Here is a 25,949-nt window from a genome sequence, read left to right as displayed (position 1 = left end):
TGTGGCTGATGCCCTTGCTGGATGTGAGTGAGTGCCCACCTTTGCTACTGGATACCATAGGCTGAGCCTCCGTGCCTTGCACATGACTCAGGCCTGATAAATATCAGAGAGGAGCCATTTGTGAATGTATGTGGTCATTTTCTTTAACTTCCAGTTATTGATATCTGAGCTAGAAAATCGTCTTGTGAAATTTTAGTCCTGCCTTGTGCATTATTAGGCAGTTGTATCTGTTTGAGGCCAAGTCACAGACAAACAACCCGCTCCCCCCAGCCCAATTTAGGATTTAGGTTGGTAAATCTCAGTTTCATTTTCAGGTGAATTTTTCTATTAAGGTTATAAAAGACCAAAATAACTGGAAATTCAAATTTGTGCTTGAATACCTAAAGATGCCCACCATTCTCTTGAATCCCATTTTACAGTTTCCTAGTATACTCACCTGATCCTCCCAACAGCCATTTAGTGGGTGTAATTGACTCCAGTTTACATTCTGGGTGACTGAATGTCAAGTTGAGTGTCTTTGCTGAAGGTTTCTTAGCTTCTTGAGTGGTTAAACTTGAACCTTCACTTCCTGCCAACTCCAGGATGTATACTCTTATATCCTGAAACACAAAACAAAACAAAGTAAGAACAAGGTCTAGATGACCTCTTGTTCTACTTAAAAACTTCAGAGTACACACTGCTTAAAAAAAAAGGTATAACTTTGAGTATGGGCATGCTCACTCTTTTTATGCTGAAGCTGTACCATCTGGGGCTGTACACTTGTACATTTTAGACAGAATTGACCTTGATTAATCCTAGACTCAGCAACTATGCAGAACATCCAGGAAATGGTGGTAGCAGATCTTGGCTATTCTTGGTTTTGTGAAATTAAGGCACACACGTGCTGTGTTATCTGGTGACCTGTTGAAGGTCTAGCCTGAGAGAATCTGCTTGCTATCATGTTTGTCCCAGCCTTCTTAGAAACTCTTAGGCATACATATTATTTTTTCATCCTTTCCCTCAAAGTGGAACCTGGAATTTTTTCAAGGTCGAAGCATAACTATGGATCTTTATCATAAACAAAATTTTAAATTGATTAGACGATATGTCTTTTTTTTTTCCTGAGGAAGATTAGCCCTGAGCTAACATCCACTGCCAACCACCGTCTTTTTGTATGTGAGCTGCTGCCACAGCATGGCCACTGACAGATGTGTGGTGTAGGTCTGTGCCCGGGAACCGAACCCAGGCTGCCAAAAACGAGTGTGCCAAATCATACCTTTGCTAAAAGAAAATATGAAACTCATGACTGGAAACTTAATCTGAATCTGTGACTGTGTCCAGCATTTGTCCTAGTCCCCTCTGCTGTGAACGTAAGTGTGTACATACGTTTATGCAGGAGAAGGTCACACAGTTCCATGAAGAACTCAAGCCTAGGGAATAAACTTGAGAGCGTGCTTAGATAGTGTCACTTTCTACTTAAAATATTTTGGCCCCGTTATTTACCTCAGAAAGTAAAAGGATTAAGGCTAAATGTTCTATTAAGGTTTGGGTTAGTTATCTTAATGTTTTAAATGTCTTAATACTCCTGTGTTTTTTGTGCATGTGATACAGTCTTGCCCTAATTTACATACCTAGTGCACACGAGTAATTCACCATGGGACTCTCGTGGCTTTAATAACTCCTCTTTCCAGTTTTTCTCTTAGAGAACATAATGGCTGTGGTTAATAAGATGATAAATGGGACCAAAAGTAAATGAAGACTAAAAAAGCATATAACAGGTTAAGAATCTGAAGCTTTTAAGAAGAAAAAAACAATAAATATGAAACCCAAAGGCAAACAGTCCTGAAGCACACCATCGAAACAGTTTCAGGATTCATGGTAGCCTTGCTGCCAAATCACGCTAAAAGCTGAAAAGGCTTTTGTGCTTGGTTATGTGTGACACAAGAAATTGATGTGTCTAAGAGAAGTAGGAGTTCTCTTTTTGAGAAGAAAAGTACAATGAAGGGAAATGTTTTATTTTGAAATGTTTTGTTTACAGTAAGTATGTGGCTTGCCATCTCTGTAGGGCAAAGATTTGGTTGGTAGTGTTTTCAAGACAGGATAAAGGAGGATATTAAAATGTCTGTGCTGTGTAGCTTGCATTAGGACTGCACATGTGCAAACATTCTAGAATTCATACAGTTTAAACAAAGTGGTTGATTTAGGAAATACTTCTTCCCATTCCTTAGCATTCCCCATGTGCCTTCCCCGCCCCCCCCCCCCCACTCCCTGTTATGAATCTGAATTGGCTCTTTAAAGAGACTGAGTAAAATTTAATTATCTAGGGAAACCCCACTCCGCATTCCACAAGAATAGTCTTACTCGTTGGTAAATCTCAGCTGAGTGTATCTATGGTCCAAAAAATCCTTCCTGAGTAGAAATATCAAAGAATGGTGTTTAATATTGCTTAAACTTTTGTTTTTAAAAAAGCTTTATGCTCTGTAAACTTCAGTCTAACTTCACATTTGTAGACTTCATATTTGAGAATAACTCTCTTGGGTAAGTTATTAGCAGAACTCTTGTGTTGACATGTCCATTTTCCTTTCCATTGAGTTGTCTCCATTGTAGGTCTTTTGATATGGCTTAAATGTGGTTTTCCTGAGCATTTTGGGTAACATGGAATCTGTACACTCTGAAAAACTCTTGGCTTTTCAGTTTATACCATTTCCTAAAACTTTTAGATGCTAGATAGAGAAGTGACTTTCTTCCAGAGTTAGGTAAAATACTTCCTTCCTGAATAAGATTTGCCATCCAGTCTTGCTGCCTGATTTGCTCATTTCCTTCTTCAGCAATGGGAAGCTCTATGTTGCCTCTCACCAGGCACCCAGAGGGTCATGTTGGAAGACAGCAGACTTAGCAAAAACATCCCCTCACTGAGAGTAAATTGCCAGGTCTTTTCCAGGCCACTGAAGGGTCCTTCAGGTGCCACATTTCCGTATGTTGGAGAGCAGATGTGTACTCTCATACCTGCTGGCAAGTGCTAGTCCATCACTGCATCCTGGTACTGTGACTCTTCCCCTTCTGTAGAGTCTTTCTTCTTAGACTAGAGAGTCTCTCAGAGTTGTTGGATTTTCCCAGCAGATACTGTGAAGAATCGTCATAAAGAAAGAAAATCAGGTCTTGGTCTAAAACATTCCTTCAATAAGTAGGTTTAAAGGCATATCTCTGTTGTTCTCTTCCTACACATGAGTTTTTATGTGGTTAGTAAGAAAATTGTATACATTTATTTATCTACATTTCTATGTTGTTTGTGTTCATATTTTTGCACACATATACACACTTGTGTGTGTATTCACAAAAGACTTCCAGTATGTTTGGAAGGATTGAGGTGTCTAGGGTATGGTGGTCTCTGAGCAAATGAGCAATCTCAAGTGAGTAGGGGGCGAAAGGTGAGCCAGTGTGAGGTGGGGAACTCAGCTTAGCCCTTGAAGAATTGTTCTGTCCATGGTAAGCCAAGACTCATAAGCACTTTCTTCCGTAGCTGGGTCCTGAAATGGTTCACCCTACATTCAGCTGGGCGGGAAAAAGTCTCTTTAAAGATCATATCTTCTTCCTGAAGAGTGTATCCAGCCCTCCCACACGCATATCCTGTTCAATATCAGTCTAAAATTAGCCCTGGCCATGAGTATGGACAACATGGAGCCAGGTCTAAAACAGACCAGTTTGTGGATAAACGAGGAATTTAGTAAAATTTGAAAATAAACCCAACAGAGCAAGTACAGCTCTTGGTCATTGTTAAAGCAAGCAGGAGTGCTGAGTAGTTTGGTCTGGCTGAGAAATAAAATGCTTGAGGGGACAAGTGGGACCAGCTCATTTGGAATCTATGCTGAGGAGCTCTGATACTGTGGAGGTGTTTGTAAAAATTTCTGAAGGGACTAAAATAATTTTGTAGCATTAACTCAAGGCTAACGTGACTTGATCTGAACCAGCCCCAGCCAGGAGAACTCTTGTTACATTGTAAGTATAAGATTTTCTCAAGTTCAAATTTTCAATGTAATTTTATTTTTTTTTAAAGAGGTACTGATCACTTGGGATTGTGTCTAAATAACATTATTTTCACTTGTTAGAAAAATTGGCTCACCTGTATAATAATTGCCCTCATAATAAATCCCTTAAGGAAACATGTGTTAAGTTAATCATGATTTCATAGTAAATAGGTTATTTTTAGATTTTCTTTTTCTTGCCCCTTCTTCCAGTGACTATCACTTCTGTGTCTACCTTTTGAAAATAAAGTACAAATTAGATGGATGTAAACATAAGGGAGGGAAGATGGTAATGCTTTACTATTTTTATAATTTGCTGTTGATAAGATTTAGAAACATCAACACGATAAACTGTGTTTCCATGACACAGATATATCATCAAGTTCTTACAATGTACCTTTGAGGTAACTGGGATTTTCATGTCATTTGGAGTGGGGTAGGCCAGTGACTCATTCATCTCTCCTTTCATTGGTTCACTCATTATATAAATACATATTATATGCTCACTGGGCACCAAGGAGTCATTTGTGTACATTGGTGCCTGCCCCATGGGCTGACTGTTGGGAGACACATTAATCACACCAGCTACAAACAAATAAAGCATTGCATCTGTGATGAGTGCCCTAAAGACCAGGTGGGGTGCTACGAGACCAAGAGGGAGAGGAAATAATGTATAAAGGACCTATAGTGGGAATCGGGGCCGGGGGTGGGGTGAGGGATGTGAGCCAGGCCATGGCAGGGTCCACAAGTCATGTTGAGGGTCTCATGTTTACCATATGAGCCATGGGAAATCAGTGTAGAATATTAAACAGATGTAGTATGTGTGTGTGTGTGTGTGTGTGTGTGAGAGAGAGAGAGAGAGAGAGAGAGAATATCATGTTTGCATTAAAAAAATCACCCTGGCTACAATGTGAAGAGTAGAGACCAGGCCAATTAGGAATCTACTGAAGTAGGCAAGGCAAAGCATGAAGCTAACTTGGACTGGTGGTAGAGACAATAACAAGTTGATTGTAGAGAGATTGGGAGGTAAAATTGCCCAGACTTGTGTTGAGGAGTGGCTGGCTAGGCAGGATGTCAAGGATGACGTCCAGGGTTCTGGCTTGGAGGAAGGCTGTGGCAGTGCACGTACCTGGTGGAAGGCCAGGTGGCCAGGATCATGAGCACGAGTTTAACTTTGGAGATAGTGAGTCTGAGGCACCTCTGAGTCAAGTAGACATTTGGAAATGTGGATTGGTGCTTAGAGAGAGGTCTGGGCAGGCAGCTTATTTGGGAATTTGTCTGGGTAGAGGTGGTATTTGAAAGCTGAAACATACTCCAGCACCCGGGGAGGGAGTTTTGGGTGAGAAAGCCATGCCAGGGATGGAACCTGAAGGAACGTCAACGTTGAAGGGCCAGAAAGAGGCATATGAATCTGTAAAGGAGACCTGAGTGGTCCGAGTGCAAGGAGGAAAGCAAGGGAGTATGGTGTCCAGGATTCCAGGGGAGAAGGTTTTAGGAGGAAGCCCTTGGTCAAAAGTGCCAGAAGCCACTAAGGAGCCAACTAGGAAGGCAAGTGAAGAGGTCCACTGGGTCTTGCAACAGGGAGGGCTTTGAGGACGTCACCTGAGAGTGGGTTCAGTGGAGTGGTGGTCTGGCAGCGGCTCAGGAGTGGGAGGTGACGGTGGGGAGGTAAGGACATTGTGAAGTGTGGCTGCACCTGGGATGGGAGGGCTGGCAGCTGGGAACGAGAAGGCTTCGAGTGCAGGTTTTGTTTTCTTTAACAGAGACTGGAGTCCGTGGAAGGACTCCGCTGAGAGGGGAATGAGAGATCAACGAGAGAAAGGGGGAAAGCCCCTGTAAGGATCTGGAGACCCGAGGGTGGCTGCGAAGCACAGATGGAGGGATTTGCTTTAGATAAGAGTGAGGACAGATGGTCCCTTAAAGATGATGGTAATGCAGACTGCTCCCCCTTTTACGCCCTATATTGTGTTTACTATGGACTTTGTGTATGTTTTCTCATTTGATCCTTGCAAAACGCTATGAGTAGAAACTGCTGTTACCTTCTCATAGAGGAGGACACTAAATCCTGAAGACGTTAAGAACCGTGCCCATGGTCCCCCAGGAGGAGCGCTAACCTGGGGGATCCGACCCCAGGGGCTTCTTTCCAGGAGTTATGCTGCCTCTGCTGGGAGCTGGGGTGGAGTAGTGGCCTTGTGCTCTGACCCAGAGGCCTGGGGTAACTGTCTAATGACTTTTTTACCCAGTAAAATTTAACAGGAGCTTAATGCTTTTGGGGATGGTTGCATTTATTTTAATGATTAGTTGTTTTTCTAGTAATATTAACTAGTGTAGGGAGGGGCAAGCTAAGCACTTTTCAAGTCAAAACAACAGTATTTGTGTATTGATTTACTCGATTGAGCTTTCTACTAAATTACAGGAGTTAATTTACACTTTGTTGTACTCTTGGTATTACGAAGTGGTGGCCATGCATTTATTATAAAGTGGTACTAGTTACTTTTTCTTGGAGTGCATGCATTGTGCCACTCGCTGCATTAAGCATTTGCCTACATGACCCCCATGTGACCCCCTCCAGCAGCCCCTTGTGGTTTGTGTCATCATTGACACCTGTTACAGGTGAGGAGGCTGGGAAGTGTAGAGATGTAAAGACAGTGGCCCTTCAGGAGCTCCTAAGTGACACAGCTGTCTTGCCTTCCTGGGTCCCTTCTCTCTTCTCACTTGAAAGAAGAGAGGACTTTGGAAACGGGCCTGCATGGGGGCCCTGATAAGGCATGAGCCCAGTGCTTCTCTTTAGGGTGTCCTGAGGATAAAAGAGAAAAAAATCTTTCAGGAACTGCAGATGCCATGTGAAAGATGTCAGGCTGAAACACCTGGCAGCTATTCAAATTCCTCTTTGGAGAAACTTCTATTTTCTCTTCCTTTTCTGTTTTGAGGGTTAAAGCTACTCTAAAATCTAAAAATTTGTGCAACAATCTGTATTGTTAAGACTTTGGAGAAACAAGAACTTTCATACGTTGCTGTTGAGAATGTGAAATAGTACAACCCTCACGGAAGGCAGTTTGGCGGTATCTATCAAAGTTATAGAAATGCATGCAACCTTTAACCCAGAAGTCCTGCTTCTGGGAATTTATGTTACACATACACCTGCACACATACAGATTGCAGCATTGTTTGTAATAGTAATAGATAGGGAACAATCCCATGTGTACTTCAGTAGGGGACTGGTTAATAAATTAAGATATATGTACAAAATGGAATACTCTGTAGCTTAAAGAAGCACAAGGACACTTTATGCTCTGTGTGAACAGATCACCAGAGTGTTAAGTGAAAAAGCAAAGGTGTACTTCTCTTTTGTAAAATTAAGAAGAGGAAAATAAGACTATCTCTTTACATTTGCTTGTATTTGTGTAGACTGACACCAGAAGGAAAAACAAGAAACTGATGAACCTGATGACATGTGGGTGCAGGTGGGAAACAAACTAGGTTGGGATGGGAGTGAAATGGCTCAGTGTACATTTTTGTATCATTTTTTAAGTCTTGTGCTTACATTATGTATTAAAACTTAAAAAAAAAAAGAAAAACTCACTTTGCTCTCTCCTGCTCAGGTAGCAGGGGGCGCTAGAAGTCCCTCTAGGTTGATCTTAGGTGGCATTCCCTCAAACTTGCGGGAAGACCACGTGAAGGGTGTGAGTCCTTGCCTCTTGGACACTTTTCCTTTTTATGTAACTTACCAGGCCGTTCTGGTGGCTGCCTTAGGATACTTCTCAGAAAACACCCCAGCAGTCCTTGTTGCACGTGTGTTTCTACCACAATCCTCATCTTTCTAACCCCACCCATACCAATCGAGGGGAAACTAGTATATTTTCTTAGTTTGTAGAAAGGAGTATTTCTGGACATGTTTGTCTTTTTTGTTTGTTTGTTTCCTTATCCTTGTCAAGTCATAAAGCTGCTGATCAAATATACTCCCATGTTTTAAACAAGCTTGCTTTTTGGTTGGTCTGTTTTGCTCTTAATTTGAGAGTTGAGACCCCTACCTGCATGTAGTAAGGAATTCAAAGGGCCAAATGGGTGTGTCTTGTCAGTTATTTCTTTGAACATATTTTGGCATTTGAATGGTGTTGATTTTTTTCACTAATTAGGGTTGGTGAAGAAACCATTTGAATGCTGGTTTGGAGCCATGTTCTTACATGATCCCATGCTGTCTTGATGGATGAACTTGTAATTCACCAGGTTCATGGATCACTAAGATTAATTTTTCAAGCTATCAGCTATTTAACTGTCTAATGCCAAATGTTCAGAAGATAATATAAATTCAAGCTGGTGACTCCAGCAATTTACCCTCCAAATTATAGCTCTATTGGTTCCCATGTGTTGACACCCTTTTCCTACTCAGTTTGTCATCAGAGTATGTCATTTTGGGTGCTAGGTCAATTAATTATTTTGCATCTTAGATTCCCTCTGATGACTAAATCGTTTAAGAAGAGGTAAGTGAGCATGAGAACCATGTTGTTTGGTCCTGCGGGGGGTTGGTAGTGATTAGAAGGGGATTTTGAGATTAAAAAGCAAAAAAGCTACCCCCAAATGTAGCCCTGAACAGTGAATTGACTGGTGAATTGTTAAAAAGTTGGAACTTTTTGGGGAATCCATAAAGTTCTGCATCTCTCAAGAGCAAGAGGGAGACAATAATATGATCAAATTTGCACCAGCTGTCTTGCAGTACATGGTACTGGCTATCACTAGTTTGTTGGGAAAATGGCTCTTTACTGACTCTTAAAAATAGCACTTATAATAGTAGTTTTAGTAACAGAATGATTCACTAGTATTTTGTGTGTGTGTGTTGTAGAGTGGGGAGGGGAGGGAGTTAGGCCAAGGATTTTTGAAATACATTTGGAAGAGAGAAGTGTTTGGCTGTTGAATAATTCTAAAACTAAACTCCCCTTCCTCCCGCTTAATTTTTATTTCTGATTTGCTTATTTCTACTGGGGAATGATTTTTTATATGACCAAAATATGCTTTCACATTTACACTTCTGCATGTGTAATTTGTCTTTACCCATTAGGTGCATTCCTAAGCAATTATATGTAAAATCAAAATGTGTGTGCAAATCTTTTTTTCTATTGACTTTCATTGCAAAATCTGAACACTGTAGGATCTAAAACAAATCCCATTTATGACTCCTAATATCCACTTGCCTTTTCCAGCATTCATAGTGTTTTAAAACCTTTTCCTATGTAAGTAGAGTTAGTCCATTGGCTATTAATCTATAATTTTGTATCTTCACTGCAAACATTTAATTAATTGATTTTATCCTTGAGCCATCCTTGCTCTACTCCAGGATTTGATTTTCGGCAGCTCCAATGGTTATTCCTGGAGTTACTAGAATTATGAGCCAGAGGGAGATGAGGTTTAAGCTACATATAGGCTGGGCAAGGTACACTCACATATTGCGTGTGGGGTGTCTAAGGGGATTCTGTGCTGGGGGGTTGGGGTGGAGAGAAGCCCCTTTGGATGCATTTCTTTTCTTTCAATGAGATCCCAAATGTGTATTAGTTATGCTTGCTTTGGCTCATTCTTCAACAAGTATTTGTTGTTTCTGGAAGACACCATTGCCCGTTTTTTCCCTATTAGTTTAAAAAATTGAGTTTAGGTAGGGTGAGTGGTGTGGCAGTATAACTTAGAGTAGTCCCCTCTAATCCTTGGTTTCACTTTCCACGGTTTCAGTTACCCATGGTCAGCCATGGTCTGAAAATATTAAATGGAAAATTCCAGAAATAAACAATTCATAAGTTTTAGATTGCATGCTGTTCTAAGTAGTGTGATGAAACCTCGCCATCCCGCTCCATCCTGCTCAGGATGTGAATCGTTTCTTTGTCCAGCATATCTACTACCCACCCGTTAGTCACTTTGTGGACATCTCAGTTACCAGATCAACTGTCCAGGTATCCCAGTGCTTGTGTTCAAATAACCCCTATTTTACTTAATAATGGCCCCAAAGCACAAGAGTAGTGATGCTGGCAATTCAGATATGCTAAAGAGAAGCTGTAAAGTGCTTCAAGTGAAACAGTGAATGTTCTTCACTTAATGAGGAAAGGAAAAAGATCATATCCTGAGGTGGCTAAGATCTGCAGTAACTTTTATTACTGTGTATTGTTAAGTTGTTCTATTTTATTATTAGTTATTGTTGTTAATGTCTTACTCTGCCTAATTTATAAATTAAACTTGATCATAGGTCTGTACATATAGGAAAAAACATAATATATAGAGGGTTTGGTACTATCCGCTGGTTTCAGGCATCCACCGGGGGTCTTGGAAACGTATCCCCCAAGGATAAGGGGGCACGACTGTAAGTTATTTACTGCCTCACTGAGACTCTTCTTCATCTGTAAGATGGGACTGATATCACCTTTCTAACTGGCTCAGATACCACAGGTTGACACTTTTTTGAGTGACAAGTAAAGAACATCAGAAGCCAATAACCTAGAAGTTGATTCCAGAGATGCTTTAGTTTCATTTTCAGGTGGCTTTACAACTGGTGACAGGTACTAACACTTTAGCTTGTGGTTCTCTCCTCTTTGTGACACGCTCCTTGTTACTTAATGATTCATAAACCTATACTAGTACCCGCTAGGAACCACAGAATAAGTCTGTTTATTATATAAATACCTTTTAATTTATGTATTTGTAAAACTTGGGTATTTGTAATTGCCTTGTTGTAGCTAGCCAATGGGGACTGCTTTCTTTTTTAGCACAGAGGTCAAAGTTGAAACTGTATCTTAAATATTTGTATTTCTGTTTGATCTTGGTGACGCTAAGTGATTTGGGTCACTCTGACATTTAATGAAATTAAACAATGTGGCTCTTAGAAAATATGTCTAGCAGTTAATCTGAGAGCTAGACACCTAGTAACACAACTGGGAAATTTCATCAGGATTAATTTCTTAATTTCTTAAGCACCTATTGTCCAGTTTGCCTTTAATCTTCATTTTTCTAAGTCTCCATTAGCAACTGTGGCCTCACTCATTACTTAGTAATGAATGGTTACAAATTATTTGTATGTTTTTGTAATTAGAATGTGATAGCAATCATCTACTGGATGAGCTGACACTATAATGACAGAAAGTCAGTAACAATTATGCCTAACAGGAAAATTAATTATGTAATCCTGTCATACTGTATTTTGCCTAAGAGATTAGATTTGGCTGTTGTTACTAGGCTGGTGACACCTTCTAGGCAGGTGACAGCATGATGTAACAGTTCTCATTTTTCTGGATAGATGAGTTCACCAAAATGTTCACTGTATCTGTTGGGAAAATCATTTGATTATTTTAGAATTTTAAAATAAATATTTTCAGACTTTTGATTTTCTGCTTAAAAAAAGAGAGAGAAACCCTCTTTTACTGGGATATTTTATTCCTCCAGTTTCTTAGTGAATAAAGATATTTGTTAGATTTCTATCCAAGAGAGGCCATCCTTTCTTCTCCTCTTTGCTCACCTGTAAGGGACATGAAGTTGTGAAAGGGAGTTGTTTGCATACAGCAATACCATTTTGACTCCCGTGAAAGTTCTTACCTTTCTCTTTTGTCATTCCTCAACCTCCAACCTAAGGCACCCATTCCTCAGCACACAGAGCAGCTGCAAGTCTAAGGTGCAACAAGGACTGGACAGGCTGAGGAAGGCCTCATCAGGTGTCACTGGAGCACCTGGCTGGGCCTCCCTTGGGGGTCCCGGACTGGCCTGCTCTGCAGCCCTCACTGCTCCACTGTGCCCCAAGGCTTTGTGGGTCATGGGCAAGGGGGCTGGCCTCCCAGGCCAGGTGCACTTTGCCTGAGAGGATCCCTGGAATAATCTCGTCCAGCTTCTCATCTTCCAGGTGCAAAAACTAATGCACTAAGATGTTTAGCGATTTGTCCAAGGGCAGAGTTGGGACCACAACCCAGGTCTTCTGAGACTAGTATGGTTTTCTTCCTATCAAAACTTGTTCAGTTGTTCTGTTTTTAAAAATTGCCTAAAACTGCGTAGCATCTAGGGACAAAAGTTTGTGTCTAAGCTAAAGAATTTGGAAAAAACTCAGAAAAGTCAAGCCTCCTGTAGGAGGCTTGTAAGTCCATCACTGAGAACAGTTGAGTAAATTTTCTTCTAGATTCTTAAAATGTATTTTAGCCTCCTCTAGTAAAATGTTTATTTACTGGCATTTCAAAGCTTTTCAGTGCCATAAAGTCATTCTAAGCCTTATTTTTAATGGCTATGTAAAGTTACATAGGATGAGGTGCCATAATGTACTTAACCACTCTCCAGTGTCAGGCATTTGCATTGGTTGCACAGTTGTGTACAGTCTTAGTTCTTTGACTGAGTTGAGGTGGCCCCAAACCCACTTAGACAACTACTCTGACCCCTGGGCTCAGCATTTGCACTTCCAGATCTCCACCCCCTGCCCCCCCCCCCCCCCCCCCCCCCCCCCCCCCCCCGTATATTAGTTAAGGACAAGCAGATGCTCTCAACGAAACACTCATTTGTGGACTTTTGACATTTATGACTATTTTATGAACCCCAAATCAGGTCATTTTATATAAAATCAGGACACACAACTATAAAATCTTAGGTCATATGGCCATCCTAGCCAATGGGTCCTGCTGTCTTTGGAGTTGTTTTGATTTAAATCCATTTTTAAGGAGTGAAGTGTTTATTAATTAAACTGTATTGAAGTTTTATGCCCTAGATATATTTTACATGTGAATAATATAACTCAAACTAGTGAGATATATATATAATATTAAATGTACTTTGAGTTATTATAAATGATACATAATTTACTTTTAATAAAAAGGTATTATTTCAATCAGTATCAAATATTCAAGAAGAAAAATCTGGTAAAACAGTTACTCAGATGAGATGAAGAATATGTTTGGGGCTGGAGAATCATAAACTTTGATATACATTTTTAAAGGAATATGGAATTTTTTTTGCTAAGTATATTTATAAAGTTAATTGGAGTTTACATAAAAGAAGCTTTTGAATCATTTTGTTTAGTTTTTAATTTATCATCTGGGAGAGGATTGTGAAGAATTCCCTGTTAGTCAAACCATGGTGAATTAATGTTTCTCACAGATGGTTTTATTTCCTCTTTATGATATTACTTGGATCATGAAACAAGTATCTTGGAAAATGTGAGATACAAAGAAGTGAGTTGGGAGATCTCCCTTGTCTGTAACTTCTTTCTGTAATAGAGAAAGGATACTTTCAGTTTAAGCTGAGATGTTTCTCCTTTTCACTCTTGGCTGTGACTTTGTTCCAAGGAGCTTCTGTGCCCGCTTCTTCTGGGACAGTATCTGCTCCTTGACATTGCAATGCTCCCGACACCCTCCCTGCCAGCTCATTTCTTAGGGAAGCCCTGTTTTTCTTTTTTGGAAAATTTAAATATATTTTTATCACATGATTTAGCTCCCTTCCCTGTTGTTACTTTTACCTTCTCTGTATTTTGTTCTTAATTAATAGTCTCTTACAGAATGGGATCAGTATCAGGACTGGGAAGTGACCACGTCTCAGAAGTCCCTTTTTCTCTTTCTTTTCTGCTTTTTTTTCTTTTCTTTCCTTTTTTTTTTTTTTTTTTAAGATTAGCACCTGAGCTAACATCTGTTGTCAATCTTCTTTTCTTTTTTTTCACTCCCTTCTTTTTCTCAAAGCCCCCCAGTACGTAGTTGTATATTCTAGTTGTAGATCCTTCTGGTTGTGGCATGTGAGATGCTGCCTCAGCATGGCCTGATGAGTGGTGCCATGACCATGCCCAGGATCTAAACCCGGTAAAACTGTGGGCCACCAGAGCGGAGCGCGAACTTTACCACTCGACCCGGGGTCGGCCCCCTTCTCTGCTTTTAATGACCCTTCGTTAATCTGGGGAGCTTGGAAGCAGTAGCTTTGGCTCCTCCTCAGGTTTTCTTTCTCTGTTTCCGTTTGGGATTTGGAAGTAGAGGGCTCTACCAGTGCCTCCTTTGTCTTTTTATTGTCCAAAAGAGTCTTAAGTGATCTTCTCCAGGAAATCCCTGGCTGCTGCCGTTGGTCTGCCAGTGAATATTTGAGAGAAATTGAGAAGTTCAAGGCTGGCATTGTGGTTGTGATCAGCTCCCAACAGGACAACTGAGGACCACCAACTTTTTCAGGTCACCTTTGACTCACTCACACTGGCAGCAATGGTAACATCGAAAAGGAATCTGCACAGAACCTTGGCGTAGTCGGAAGTAGCAAAGCCAGGGATTTAGGTACTGTCAGGCAACTCTTGGAAACCCACAGGGAGGCAAGTTTCAATCCTTCTTTCTGTCTTCGTTTTTGAGAGGAATGAGCTGATATAAGGACACTAGAATGGCTACGGTGCAGGTTACGTGTGGACATTTAATTCTCTTAAACCATTGTGGGGTGGGAGAAGTTACCTGCATTCTACAGATGAGGAAACAGAGGCATGGAGAGGCTAAGGAACTTGCTACTAAATGAAGTCAGGATTCAGACTTAAGTTGATCTGAGGCCAGCTGCTAAAATGTACACCCTTCCTACCTTCCCAAGAAATAACAATATGCAGAGAATCTCTTTTCTAACTTTTGTGTGCCTGGAAGATGCTTTGTGTCATCAAAACAGATTTGTTTGTTTTTTTTTTTTGATGGTCTCTTTAAAATTTTCTTTAACAATATAAGAACAATTAAGTGACGCAAGTGAAAAATAAAAGATATATAGAGGTCTTAATTTCCACTGTGTTCTTTCTCTAGGAAGGTAAAAATATGCACAAGATACATACAATATAGTTTTAGGTTTTCATAAAAATGGGATCATGCTATTAACATAAAGAGTGTTCTATAGATAGTATTCTGTAGCATTTTTGTTGATTTTTCTTAAAGTCTGGATGTCACTTTAGGTCAATTGCCTATATTGAAATAAGAGTTAAAATTATAGCAGTTTACAATATGCATGTACCGTAATTTAGTCAGCCATCTTGTGTTGATGGACAATCATGTTGCTTCTTGTTTGTTGTTTTCTTTTTGTGTTTTGCCACGAAAAGAGGATTGCAGTAAATTCACTTGTATGTTTGTATATATCCATCCTTGTTTGTTTGCTGGTACTTTTGTTTCTGTGGAAAAGGGCATTGCTATCTTGCTCCTGATTTTAATAAAAATATTTCAGGCTTTTAAGCATTGAATATGCTTGTTAAGTTTTGGTAAAGATAATTTATCATATTTAAGTAGCATATATCCATTCATGTTTTAGTTTTTATTGGAAGAGGCTGATGAATTTTATTAAATCCCTTTTTTGGCATGATATAATTGTAAGCTTTTGCCTTTATTTTATGGTGTAATAAATTACATTGATTAGATTTCCCAATACTGAATCATCTTTGCTTTCCTGGAATAAACCCTAGTTTGTTACAGTGTGGTATTCTTTTGATATGTTGCTAAATTAGATTTGCTAATACGTTATTTAATTTTTATGACTGCAGTCTTCAGATGGGTCTGGAGTTTCTTCCTTATTTCCTTATTCTTATTCTTCCCAGGTTTTGGTATTAGGATTACCTTTTTAAAATGAGTTAAGAAGAATTTCATCCTTTTCTAAAGTCTAAAAGCATTTGCATAATATAGGAAAAACCTAGTTTTTAAATATTAAAGAGAAATCAACTGGAAAACCACCTGGGCTTGGTATCTCTCCCTATACTACCCTGAAATCTTTTAAAGCACATTCTTTAGTTTTCCAGAATATATATTACGGTTGTTCTATTCAATTCTTTTATGTTTTCTCTGGATTTTGATATTTTCTGCTTGTTAAGAAATTAGTTTACCTAAAATTTCAGTTTATTGCACGGAGTTATACATAATATTGTTATAATTTTTTGGTATCCATGGTAATAACCCCTTCCTCATTATTAATGCACATTTTTGCTTTCCTTCCTTTTTCCCCTTAATCAAGCTTGTTAGAGGTTTATATATTATCTTCAAAGAACTAAGTGTATAAATTTTATATTCATCTTACTTTTAAATTTAATTTCAGTATTTAATTTTTATTCACTTTTACTATTCCTTTTGCCTTAAGTTTATTAAGTTAAACACTTGTCTAATTTTCTCTTAGTTGTCTTAAAATAATGATATTTAAGGCTATAAATTTTCTTTGAGAACGGCCTTATCTATGTACCTTTGGTTTTGGAGAATTAATCTCATTTTTGTTATTTTTAGATTTATAAATAAAATATTTATTTACCCTTTGATTCTGAGATGAGCTAGAAGTAGTCACTAAATTTTCTTCTGTGTATCTTTTAATATTTTGTTATGATCTATGATGTAGCTCTGAAATCTCTAGGGGATTTATTAAAGTTTACTTGTGCCAAGTACATGATCAATTTTTAATTGTTCGATAGACATTTAAAAAATTATATCCTTTGGAAAGTACAAAGCCTTCATTTCCTATATTTAGTGAATCAAACTTAATGATCTCATTATATTCAGAGCCATGTTTATTTTTAACTGTCAAATTGAGAGGTATGTTAAAGTATCTTTTATAATTTTTAAACTTTCATATTTCTAAGAGCTTTTCCTTAACAGATTCACCTGCCATTTTGTTCTATGCGTAACGATGTATAATTCTTATTTTTGCTTCAGATTGCCTGTTTGTCATTATGTAATATCCCTCTTTGTCCAGTTTAATGCTTATGGCCTTGAATTCTTCTTTGTTTGATTTTAATATTGCTACCCTTGTTTTCTTTTTTTATTTGCATTTGCTTGATATTCCTTTGTTCAACTCTTCATTTTTAAACTTTGTCACTTTGTTTTGGGTAGGTTCCATTTTTTTGTTGTTACTGTTTTTTCAACACAGCTGGACTTTTAAAATCCAGTGTGACAGTTTTGTCCTTTAAAAGGGAAATTCTGCCTTGTCTCTTTATTGTGATAATTGATCAATTTTGCTTTATTGCTTTCATCTTATTCAGTGGTTGCCACCTGTTTTACTTTTTGTTTTTCTCAATTTTCATGTTAATTTAACGATTCCCTTGTTAATTTGAAAGTTGTGTTATTTTCAATCCTGCCAGTGCCTAACAGCTGAAAATAAAACTTTCTCTCCTAACATAACAGCTTTAAATCGCTGATTGGTCCACAAGAGATGCATTTGCCCAACTTCTGGCATTCCTGTAACTCTCCTGGTGTCTCCTGGATCTGTCCTTCTGGTCTCTTATCTTTTGACTCATGCATTCCATGTTCTTATTCTTTGCTCTTTAATGCCTATATTTCTTTTCTTTAATCCTCCAGAATGTTAATTTAATGCTTTAGAGCAATAGATATTTTGTTAATTTTATTTTTGATTTTTAAATTTTTATTCATTGTGGTAAAAACACCTAACATGAGCTTTACCCTCTTAACATAATTTTAAGTATACTGGACAGTATTGTTGACTATAGGTACAATGTTGTACAACAGAGCTCTAGACTTTATTCATCTTGTTTAACTGAGACTTTATGCTTTTCTAAGTTTTTAAACTGTTTTTAATTTAGAAAGTTTTTATACTCCAGTTGCATCTCCACATGTGTGCTCATTACCTTTCTGTTAAAATTTTCCTCTATCTGTTAGACTAGTTTTACTTTGGTGGGTGCCACTTACAGTTCAGCTAGGTCACCCTCCCTCAGGCTGCTGCCTCCCTTTGTGTGCCTGCGACTGCCCTCAGCAGCCTCGCAGGTCATGAGTTGGTGTCACTCAAGTAGTGGCAAACTAGCAGGTGGTAGATGACAGAAGTCAGAAAACAGCCTGCTCTGCTAAGCTGCTCTGTTCCCAGCCTCTCCTAGCTACAAGGCTTGGGAACAGTGCCACCTTCCACTGGAGCCCCCTTCCCTTGATTTCAGCTGTGTCCGAAGCCTTCTTCCCTTCATATGGACCGTCAGCTACACTGACCGTGGAGACCCACGCGTGCTCACTCCCCTGGAGATGTTGGGGCCCTCAGGGCCTCAGAAGTTCCCTAACCCCAGGCGCTGCCTTGTTGCCTTAGAGAAGGGACTGGCAGGGAGGCAGGATCGAGAATGTTTTCTCAGGCCACCGTCTTCATAAAGAATGCGTTAGAGTAGAAATTTATTTGCTGTATTGTGAGATGGAAGTAGAAAGAAGATGTGCATCCCTGCATCTAGAAGCAGCTCTTAGAGTGTGATACATCAATGGGGCAGGAGCACCCTTCATTTAACCGTGTGCAATGAGGATTCTTATATAAAGGAATGCAACACACTATGTTTCTCTTAGAAAAAGGGCTCTATTTCTTGCCCTTATCCTCAGCACTCTCCCTCTGCATCGCTCAGTGCAGAGAATAATACATCCTATCCATGGAGTAATCTCTGTTAATAACATCAATTATATGCCTATAAGAGTATACACAGAGAGAGAGAGAAAGGTGGCATTTCCTCTCTTCACAGCTGGAAAACTTGAGGCAAAATGCCTAAGCAGCTTGGCCCAAATTTGAGAGTGTTAGCGTCAGCATCTCAGTGCAGGTGTTTGTGGTTTATATTCCCCGGCTATTTATATAAAGTGGCACTGGGGTGCCCCAGAAAGAAATGCAGCACCAGGTTAAGACCACATAGCCTTATTCTTCATTGTAAAGACAGTCTTGTCTTTGGAATTATTTAGTTTGTTTTCCTGCTTTTCAGTATCTTAGGATGTAAGTGCCGAAAGTACCTTCATGGTTTGGTCCAAAGTGGGAAATACGTTCCCTTGCATCACAGGAGAATGGCCCCCTGCATGGTCTGTTTGATGAACACATGTATTATTGCAGCAAAGTGCTATAGAAATAGCTTCATGTCCTTGCAAAATTGCCAACATAAGTAAGAACCTGGAAATTGTTGCTATGCATGTATGTCAGGAGATTTCTTAACCACTTCCATACTGAATTTCAAAAAAGACTTTTCTATTTTCAAGTTTTACAGGTGTCTGGGGCAATATATCAGATAAAGGTGAAGATTTTTAAGGCATTTTTAGTTCCTTGGGTACATACCCTGTTTAAAATATCTCTGTGTATCAGGTCTAAAAGTTAAAGGGCTTGTAACCTGCTAACGAAAGTGGTGTCTGCACTGGCCACTTGAGGTTCAACCACACTATGACTTGCAGGGTTACTTAATGTTGCTAGCTTTTCATTCCTCAAACGGTTTAGCTGCCTGTCCCATAGCACTCGGAGACTTGCTTCTTATCTAAGTTGACCAGTATTTACAGACAGGGCCATTGCCTTTGCTGCCACTTTTGCTTGGCTATTGCGAGAGAGCGTCATCATTTTTCTCATTCTTAATGAAGCATTAAAGTCCGTTTACATAGTGATAAGTAATTACTGCAGCGATGGCATTCTGCCTAAATCATCTCAAAAACTGAATGCAAAATCTTTTTAATAGCCCCATAATAGTCTCTTGAAGTGTTACAGATTTTTAGAACGATAGCTGTAAAACAAATGCCGTTATTTACCATGAGACTTGAACACTTTGACCATTTACATGGGTCCTTGTGTATCACCAGCCAAACTGAGTGTGTATCGCTGTGGACGTGGGCATGCTGGCTTCTGCAGTGGGTGTTGGCCAGGACTGCCCTCAGGCAGGAGAAGGAGGCCAGCCTGTCACCATCTTATGGTGACTGGAGTGTGTCTAGTCCAGCTCTCTATTGCCATGTGGGAGGTTTTAGAATATCTTCTTTTTTGGGAAAATGCAGATTCTGTTTTGGGAACTCCAAGCCACTGCCCAGTTTGGAGAGTGTTATGTAAGAAGTTATATTTCGTCTGTTTTCTGATTACCCATCATTTGATACAGACCAAACAACACTACAGTGATGAAAAGGAAGAGGGAACTGTTGCTTAACTCTTTTCTTGGCCGGTATCATTTGTTTTTGATGTCTAATTTATTAAAACATTTTAAAGTGACATATATTCCAAACAGCCTCTTTATGCAAAATGTAAAATAAACTAGAGATGAGTTTAGCACAGAGCTGTGCAGATTGTTACCCTCTTGGTAGTCTGGGCCTAATACCATCTGGCCAGTGGATGGGCGACCAACCCTATTGTGGGGGTTCTGCAGCTCTGCAGGTGTCGAAGGCAACCCTGGTTCTGGGTTCCAGAGTATCCTTCTATGGGACAGTCTGCAAGGGCACAGCAGCACTTGGGTCTCTGCACATCTGTTGTTAGCTGTCATTGGCTTTGATGGCTTGAAGTCTCACGGAGACACACCATTGTCACCCCCAGCGGTCAGTGCTGTCACTGCATAGTTTCCACCTCTTGCTGGGTCCCAAATGAGTTTCAGGGACAGAGGCAAAGAGGGAGCCAAACTGGGAAAGAGGAAAGAGATAGAAAGCCATGGGAAGGAGGAGAGAGACAGTGGGTGTGGATGGGGTAACGTTCAGAGCAGGTAGGGAAACGCTTCACAGAGCGAGACTCAGCCAAGGGTCAAGCCCTCACTATTTGACTTCATAGCTTGTCTGAGGCTGGCTACCTGGCTGAGTTGGCCAGAGGCAGGGGTACAGATGCTAGACACTCCCCTCCTGGGCTAGGAGAGCCCACATGACGGCATACCGCTCTGTGGGAACTTGCCCTTTCCTGCTGAGGTTTGAGGCGACCCTCTTATCTCACTTCCATCCAGTAGTCCAGTGGTCTCACCCCTGAGCTTGAGCCACTGCCCCTGGGAAAAAAGCCTTTCCTTCTGTGGGGATCTCCAAATCATTCTCTTCTTCCAGGTCCTGTTCAATCTCTACCTCCTCTAAGATGGAATATCGGTTAGTGCACTCATTCAACAAACGTTTATTGGCCATCTATCACGTGCCAGTCCCTGTGCTAGGCATGGAGGGGGAAAGTGGTGAACTCACCCTTGTTCCTGCTTCAGAGAGCTCCCAGTCTAGCGGAAAAACAGACAAAATGCTGTCTCAGCTACACACCCTTTTATTTACCTGTTGAATCAGCCAGTCTCGCCTTCCGAGCATTATTCCCAGTTTTGGAGCATCAATGATGTTTACGGCTTCCTATATAGAGACTGTGGTGTGCATTTCCCGACCTCTTGTAATGATGCAACTAACTTGGTCCAACAACAAAAGTAATTCCTGCACGTGTACACTGACCACTATATTTGCATAAAGAAAGATTGGAATAATATACAAGAACTAATAAAAATTACCTCCTAATTGTATACCTTTTTATATCATTTTTTATCAAAATGATAGAAAACCCAAACCAAATTAGATCCTCAGAATTTATTCATCTCATGACTGAAAGTTTTGACCAGCATCTCCCTATTTCCACATCCCTCACCCCCTGGCAACCGCCATTCTTCACTCTGGTTCTATGGGTTTGGCTTTTTTTTTTAGATTCCACATATAAGTAAGATCAGGCAGTATTTACCTTTCTCTGTCTGGCTTATTTCACTTAGCATGAACTGTGTGATTATATTACCTATTCCAAAAAAGTTTTATATAAAAAAAGTGCATCTTTCAAAAATGCATACATTCCAAAGGTTATTATTATTTTTTTGTTACAGAGATCACCTTCATTCAAATATGTAAGCTAAATTTAAAAGAAAAAGTAAACAGGGGCCAGCCCCATGGCGTAGTAGTTAAGTTTTGTGCACTCTGCTTCAGTGGCCTGAGTTCGAGGGCTTGGATCCTGGGCACAGACCTACACCACTTGTCAGCCATGTTGTGGCAGTGACCCACATATAAAGGGGAGGAAGATTGGTACAGATGTTAGCTCAGGGCTAATCTTCCTCAGCAAAAAAAAAAAAAGGTAAACACATGAGAGAAAATGAAAACTAATGTAATATACATAAATGCAGCTTTGATAGTCTCTTCTTATTTAATATGGACATTTTCTATGGTTCATCTTATGTGGTCTACCTAGAGAAATTTTTTTCATTCCAACTTTGTTTTTTTCAATGTATTTAGATCTTTCCCCATTCTGTTGTGTTAATTTTGGGTGTTGTGATTTGAGATGTGAATTAGGGGTCAAAAATGATCTTTGAAAGCAAGCAAACATTCTGAGGGCCTTAGTTTGTTTGCTAGTTTGTTTTTAGCAACAGTTGACATGGTACAAGTGACACGGGTGGGACTGATGTTTTGTTTTTTTTTAGAACAAAGCATTGTGTCCATTGTCATCCTGGCATGGGGCCAGTGTCCTTCCCCTGACTCCCACCCACTTGTCCCTTATTTGTGAGGCATTGTAAACCGTGTTAATGGGCAGCATCCTTTGACCCTGGGACAGATGTGGGTCCTTTCAGAAACTGCTAGATCTTAGTCTCATCCAAGTTATAACCTTAAGTTTTGGCTTGGACTGACTTGTTAAAACTGGGGTAAGTGGTTTTAACCTCTTTTGTGCCTTTGTTGTGAATGTTTGGGCTGGAAAGTCCCTTCAAGACCCCTGACTAAGTAAGGCCTGCTTACTTCTACTGAAGGTTGATTGGTGCCTGCAAATGCCATGTACTTCTTATTTATTATTTTTTGTAACAGCTTTATTGAGTTTCTATTCACATATTATATAATTAACCCATTTAAATAGTACAATTCATTGTCTTTTATTATATTCAGAGTTATACAATCATCATTATCATCACAATTTTTTTTTTTTTTCACTGAGGAAGATTCACCCTGAGCTAACATCTCTTGCCAATCCTCCCCTTTTTGCTTGAGGAAATTGTGCCCTGAGTTAACATTCATGCCACTCTTCCTCTAGTTTGTGTGTGGGTTGCTGCCACAGCATGGCCACTGATGTGTGGTGTAGGTCTGTGCCTGGGAACCAAACCCAGGCCACTGAAGCGGAGTGTGCTGAACTTAACCGCTAGGCCTTGGGGCTGGCCCCACAATCAATTTTTTAGGGTGCATAATGTGATGATTTAATATATGTATACATTACGAAATGATTGCCACAATCAAATCAATGAACACATCCATCACCTCACATTGTTACCATTTTTTTATGTATTGAGAACACTCAAGAGCTACTTTCTTAGCAAATTTCAAGTGTATAATATAATATTATTAACTATAGTCACCTTGCTGTACATTAGATCCTCAGAATTTATTCATCTTATAACTGAACATTTTGACTAGCATCTCCCTATTTCCACATCCCTCACCCGCTGGCAACCACCATTCTTCACTCGGGTTCTATGGGTTTGGCTTTTTTTTAGATTCCACATATAAGTAAGATCATGCAGTATTTATCTTTCTCAGTCTGACTTATTTCACTTAGTGTAGTGTCCTCCAGGTTCATCCATGTAGTTGCAAATGACAGGATGTCTTTCTGTTTTACGACTGAATAATATTCTATTGTGTTTATATACCATCTTGTATTTATCCATTTATCCATCAACAGGCATTTAGGTTGTTTCCATATCTTGGCTCTTGTGAGAAATGCTGCAATGAACATGGGGTACAGTTTCAGTAATGGGATACACATGGGATTGCCATGCACTTCCAACAGGGCTCGACAACTGTGACACCTTCCTGCCTGGTGGACCCCATTAACGTGAGTGGCTTCAGTGAGAGTATCTTGTTTTTAAAGCATTCTTTCCCATCCTGGGTGCTCAGGAATGGGCCTTGCCTTGTGCCTGTGCCAGGTAGGGGTGCATGTTTTAGCTTTTTGATTCTTCTGGAGGAAATAATTGTTGCTGATGGGAACACTTGGCATTGCATCGATCTGTTCTGGGGGCTGCTGTATTAGGAATAAACAGATACTCAGTCTGTGTACTTAACACCCCTTCTCTCAGCCCACACCTCTTCACTGCAGGGTCAGCTTTTCTTTGCTGAGTAGAGCTTTTAGTTACGTGAGGGTTTGTGTCTTAACCAGAATATCAGAAAAAGTCACCAAGAATGTTAAACTTATAATGGACTGGAAGAATATTCACCAACAAGCTTCTCTTTTTTCCTCCTTTTTTCTTTTGGTTATACTACTTTTATCACTAGACAAGAAAAAAGGGAACTTTTGGAAGTAAAAATAAATTATTCATTTGCTAAAATCATCAACCTTCGTGAGTAACACTTACATAGAATGTGGTCTAGAGTTTGCCGCAAATGAATTACGTACAGAATGCCGGGGGACTTGAACTGAATACGAGAAATTAGATTTTGTTACAATAGAGGCTTTCAGCACAGAGAAAGGGGATGCTTTATAAATATTGTGAGGAGTTTTCAGAGGTAATAAAATAATGGAGAACGCTAAATGAATTTAAACAATCTCTCGTATTTTTTTTAATGACACTAACTGTTTGAATGATAATTCCTTGTACTGTTTACAAATCTACAGCTCCACTGAGGTGTCCATGTGTCTTTAGAGCCATTGAGAGTCTGTTTTAAGACTTCCTTTCTGTTGTTCGTGATGGGAGATTTGCTTTTTTTAAAAAAAAAATATTATTTTTTATTGAGATAAAATTTACCTAACATAAAATTAGTCATTTAAAAGTGAACAATTCAGTGACGTTTAGTACATTCTCAATGTTGTGCAGCCACCATCTCTGTTTAGTTCCAAAACCTTTTCATCACCCCAAAAGGAAACCCTGTGCCATTTAGTAGTTGTCCCCATTCCCTCTTTCTCCTGGCTGCTGACAACCACTAATCTGCTGTCTGTCTCTATGGATTTATCTATTCTGGATGATTCTTATGAAAGGAATCATTCAGTATGTGACCTTTTGTGTCTGACTTCTTTCTCTTAGCATTGTATTTTCAAGGTGCATCCATGTTGCAGCACGTCATCAGTCCTTCATTCCTTTTTATAGCTGAATAATGTTCCATTGTATGGCTATCCCGCATTTTGTTTATCCAGAATATTTATTGCATAAACCCAGGAGTTAACATCTCATTCTTTGTTCTGAGTGTGTTATCTCTTTCCCTGAAATGGGATAATCATGCTGACGTTTCTTATTCAGAGATAGGGTGAGAATGCATCTGAACAATAGAAGTGAAAGCACTTTAAAAGGAAAGTGTTTGGGGCCAGCTCTGTAGCTGAGTGGTTAAGTTCACGTGCTCTGCTTCGGCAGCCCAGGGTTTCATGAGTTCGGATCCTGGGCGTGGACATGGCACTGCTCATCAGGCCATTCTGAGGTGGCATCCCACATGCCACAACCAGAAGAATTTACAACTAGAATGTACAACTATGTACTGGGGGGCTTAGGGGAGGAGAAGAAGAAGAAAAAAAAAGGATTGGCAACAGATGTTAGCTCAGGTGCCAATCTTTAAAAAAAGAAAAAAATAAAAGGAAAATATTTCACAGTTACTAGATAACTTGTATTCCTGAAGTTCAGACTAATCTTACGTTAATTTAGAATGGCTAGATTCTTTACTATACTCTAGCATTGCAAAAAATTTCCCCATGATTTCATGGCTCACTCCTCACTCAGTATGTTTTGGGAGTTAGCTGTGTCCCAGCACCGCCCTCCAAGACTGTCCTCAAGAAGCTTATGGTGCAGCAGGGAGAACGCAGACGGGTAAATGTTGCCGTGCTAGTGATGAGCGACCCATGGTGGGCGACTGATGGCCCACACGGAGAGGGCTTCCAGTTCTGCACGGTGGCACTGGCATGTCTGGGGACTGGGCTAGGGCAGGAGGGAGAAAGGTGTTCCGTGTAGAGTGCAGGGCTGGAAGCAGCACGTGTAGGGAAACAGCAGGAACGGGAGTGAGGCTCGACCAATGATGGGCACACAGAGCACTTTCAGGGTCATACAAGTAATCTTTATCCTTTAGGATACCCTGGAAGGGCTTTCCGTTGAACCAGAATTCCCCTAATTCTTCAATTCTAAGGCTTAAATAAATTCAGTACTGATAAGCTGTCCATCACCCAAGTGATGAATTGAATCCCACAAGACTTTCCAAATCCCTGGAAATCTTTCTCTTCTCCCACCTGATTTTGCCGAGTGCAAGTCCACACTTTTTTGGGAACTTGTCTTTCTTCTTGTGATTCCCACACCCACTTTTCCTCACTTTTCTGCTTAATGGTGAAATAAGGATG

General features: G+C 39.9%; 1 protein-coding gene across 2 annotated transcripts in view; it reads left to right on the top strand.

Annotated features, from left to right (window-relative positions):
• The window catches only part of IGF1R (insulin like growth factor 1 receptor), a 290,959-nt gene that overhangs the window by 81,233 nt on the left and 183,777 nt on the right, over nt 1–25,949 (top strand). The gene's annotated exons all lie outside the window — the stretch shown is intronic.

Source organism: Equus caballus, chromosome 1 (genome assembly GCF_041296265.1).
Source record: "Equus caballus isolate H_3958 breed thoroughbred chromosome 1, TB-T2T, whole genome shotgun sequence".
Lineage (NCBI taxonomy): Eukaryota > Metazoa > Chordata > Mammalia > Perissodactyla > Equidae > Equus > Equus caballus.
Note: the sequence above shows the minus strand (reverse complement) of the source record. Positions and strands in the feature narration are given on the sequence as shown.